Genomic DNA, 3692 nt, shown 5'->3' on the forward strand with positions numbered 1-3692 from the left:
TGGGTGGTGGGAGAGACAGGCCCACGGGGGGAAGGCGGGGACACAGCAAGGACAGCTGATCTTCCCCCCAATCAGCACAGGACCACTCAGAGGAGACTGGTTGGGAATGCAGAATTGTGTGGGGTGCAATTTGATGAAAACTCAGGCCCAGATCAGAGTTTCTACACAACCCAGGCGCACTGAGTATCTGGCGAGCCAGAAGTACCTATAAGGTGAACCATTAAACCCTGAGCTGCACAAAAAGCCTTCCCTAGGGAAACAGCGGCAAAGCAGCAATTTAGCTAAACAACACAGCTCAAGTACTGGTTTCCACAGGAAGTTCTCCCATTTTAGAATTAAGCAAAGGACAAAAAATTAGTTCCAGCCCAGGCACATCACCAGCAATGTGGGGCCCACCTGGGAACCAGAGGCTTGAAGCTGGGTACCAGACCCCACTCCCACATACAGGTATACCACACCAGTGCCTCGGGACCCACCTGGGGACCCAAAGCATGAAGAAGGAAACCAGACCCTCCTCCCATAACCAGGCACACCGCACCAGCACCTTGGGGCCTGCCCAGGGACCCAAGGCATGGAGAAGGGAACTGGACCCCCCTCCCACTACCAGGCACACTACGCCAACACCTTGTGGCCTGCCCAGTGACCTGAGTCATGGAGCCAGGGACCAGATTTCCCTCCCACAAGCAGGCACACTGCGCCAGCACCTTGGGTCCCACCCAGGGACCCGAGGCATTGAGAAGGAGACCAAACTCCACTCCCACATTCAGGCATACTGCACCAGTGCCTTGGGGCCCACCCAGGGGACCCAAGGTATGGAGCCAGAGACCAGACCTACTCCACAACCAGGCACACAGCCAGCATCAAGGAGCATGCCAAAAACATCACCTCTGTGTGGGTGGTCCACCGCAGCCACCACAATAACCATGGCTGCTGCAAAAGCGGCTAGACACCACAACCACCATACAGATGGTCCGCCAGCCACTCGAGTGCATTGACACAAGGAGAGTCACCAGCGGAGATAAAGAAAAGAAGAGGATGTCTCTCTCCACAAAGCCCATTTCATAGTGACAGAAGAAGCATCTGGTCTATGATAATATCGGGGGACCTGATTGTGCCCCTCAGCATTAGACAGATCATCTAGGAAACAAATCAACAGAGTAACCATTATTCTTTCAGAAGGAGAGAAGAAATCTAGGGTAATTAAAGGGGGGAGGGAATGGGGATAGGGAGAGATTGGACAAGGGGCATAAAGAATAATTACAATTTGTAACAATATAATATGTTAGTAATACTGATTTGATCAACATATCTCACTGTTGAACCCCAAAAATATGTATAATCAATTTTGAGTCAATAAAATAAAATAAAAAATAAATAAAATATTTCATTCTTTTTTATAGCAGAGTAGTATTCCATTGTGCAGATATACCAGTTTCCTTATCTACTCATTTGATGATGGAAATTTGGATTGGTTCCAACTCTTAGCTATTGTAAATAGTGCTGCAATGAACATTGGGGAACAGGTATACCTTCGACTTGATGATTTCCATTCCTCTGGGTATATTCCCAGCAGTGGGATAGCTGGGTCATATGGTAGATCTATCTGCAATTGTTTGAGGAAACTCCATACCATTTTCCATAGAGGCTGCACCATTTTGCAGTCCCACCAACATTGTATGAGAGTTCCTTTTTCTCTGCAACCTCGCCAGCATTTATCATTCACAGTTTTTGGATATTAGCCATCCTAACTGGGATGAGATGGTATCTCAGTGTGGTTTTCATTTGCATTTCCCGAATGCTGAGTGATGTTGAGCATTTTTTCATATGTCTGTTGGCCATTCCTATATCTTCCTTTGAGAAATGCCTATTTAGTTCCTTTGCCCATTTTTTAATTGGGTTACTTGTTTTTTTGTTGTAAAGATGTTTGAGTTCCTTGTATATTCTGGGTATTAATCCTTTGTCAGATGTATATTTTGCAAATATTTTCTCCCACTCTGTTGGTTGTCTATTAACTCTGTTAATCGTTTCTTTTACTGTACAGAAGCTTTCTAGTTTGATATAATCCCATTTGTTTATTTTTCCTTTGGTTGCCCATGCTTTGGGGGTCGTACTCATGAAGTCTGTGTCCAGTCCCACTTCCTGGAGTGTTTCTCCTATGTTTTCTTTAAGCAACAAAATGGATGGACCTAGAGAAAATTAAGTGAAACTAGTCAGGCACAGAAAGAGAAATATCACATGTTCTCACTTATTTGTGGCAGCTAAAAATAAACAAATACACAAATAAACTGGTGGGGGTGGAGGGAAGAAGACACAACAATCACAATTCCTTGAAATTGTTACGACAAATTAACAGATATGAGGTTGTTGGGAGGGAGGGGGGAGAGAGAGGGGGAGGGAGGTAATGGGCCACAATAATAAATCACATTGTATATTTATAAAATAAAATAAAATTAAAAAATAAAAATATAAATAAATAAAATAAAATAAAAGTAAGATATTTTACATAAAACAAACAAAAAAAGGATGACTCTGAATAACAAATGCAGTTACCAAGGGCAACTGAGGGGAGAAAGGTGGGCACGTGGAATGGGAGCAGAGGTCTCATCTTGTTCATTGAATACTTGTATGTGTGAGCATCTACCTTATCTATTAAACAAATACTTGGGGGTGTGATCTCCTCCTCCCCAAATGTCTGCCTTTATGAGTCTCCACCAAATATTATGAATCTATCTCCCTTAACCCTACCCAAAGCATTGGGTGAAAAGATTTTCCAAGCTCTTTTTGGCCCAAGGGCCTTTGCACATGCTGTTCCATTTGCCTTTTTTCCCATCTTCAGGACTCCACATAGAGGTCACCACCCCAGGGAGACCCTCCCTGACTATCCGTCTCAATTAGGCTCTCTGGCTTTACTGATTCACAGACGTTCATTCTTTTCTTTCCAAACTTACTATAACTTGTGATCATGTTCCGCATTGTCTGATTGTGTGTTCAATGTCTACGCCTGAACCCCCTAGACAGTAAGCCCTATGAGAACAAGGACTATATTCTCATCTTCACCACCGGATCCTCAGAAGCCAGCAGCATGCCAAGTGCTCATCGTGGGCCTGGAGACATTTGTTTAACAAATGATTGCAAGATCTTAGAAATGGCTCTACTCACAGATGCACTGGTGACACCATGAAGCATTAAGAAGTCTCACAAAGTAAAGCAACAAAGTAGTTTTCAATTAAGAAAAATCTCAAGATTAAAACTATAATAAATTTAATCATAAATTCACTCTACACTTGATCTTAGCCAAAAGGCCGAGAAGCGATATAAATTCACTCTAAAGAAGAAATTCATCAAGGACTTACTTTCAGGGATTCATGACAACATCTTATGCAGCCATTATAATGTAATGTAGTAATGTGAAAAGAGTTTGTGATGTAGTAATGCTTAAAAGTTCTTCAGGTGAAATGGAAACGGTACCAGAAAGGAAAGTTCGATCTTCAGGAAGAAATAAAAAACATTAGAAAGAGTAAGATCATTTTTTCCTCTAAATTTCCTTAAAATACATATGACCATTTAAAATGCAAATTATAACACTGTGGTGTGTACAATGTATGTAAATGTAAAACACACGAAAGTCATAGCATAAAGGATGGCAGTAAGGTAGCAAATGGATTGATATGGTTACAAGATTTTCACAGTTT

The 3692-nt window shown here is 42.3% G+C and overlaps 1 pseudogene; it reads right to left on the bottom strand.

Moving 5' to 3' along the window:
- Positions 1–3144: 3144 nt before the first annotated feature.
- LOC134382898 (U2 spliceosomal RNA) lies at positions 3145–3314 on the bottom strand (annotated as a pseudogene).
- Positions 3315–3692: the final 378 nt, after the last annotated feature.

Source organism: Cynocephalus volans, chromosome 7 (genome assembly GCF_027409185.1).
Source record: "Cynocephalus volans isolate mCynVol1 chromosome 7, mCynVol1.pri, whole genome shotgun sequence".
In the NCBI taxonomy this organism is placed as follows: Eukaryota; Metazoa; Chordata; class Mammalia; order Dermoptera; family Cynocephalidae; genus Cynocephalus; species Cynocephalus volans.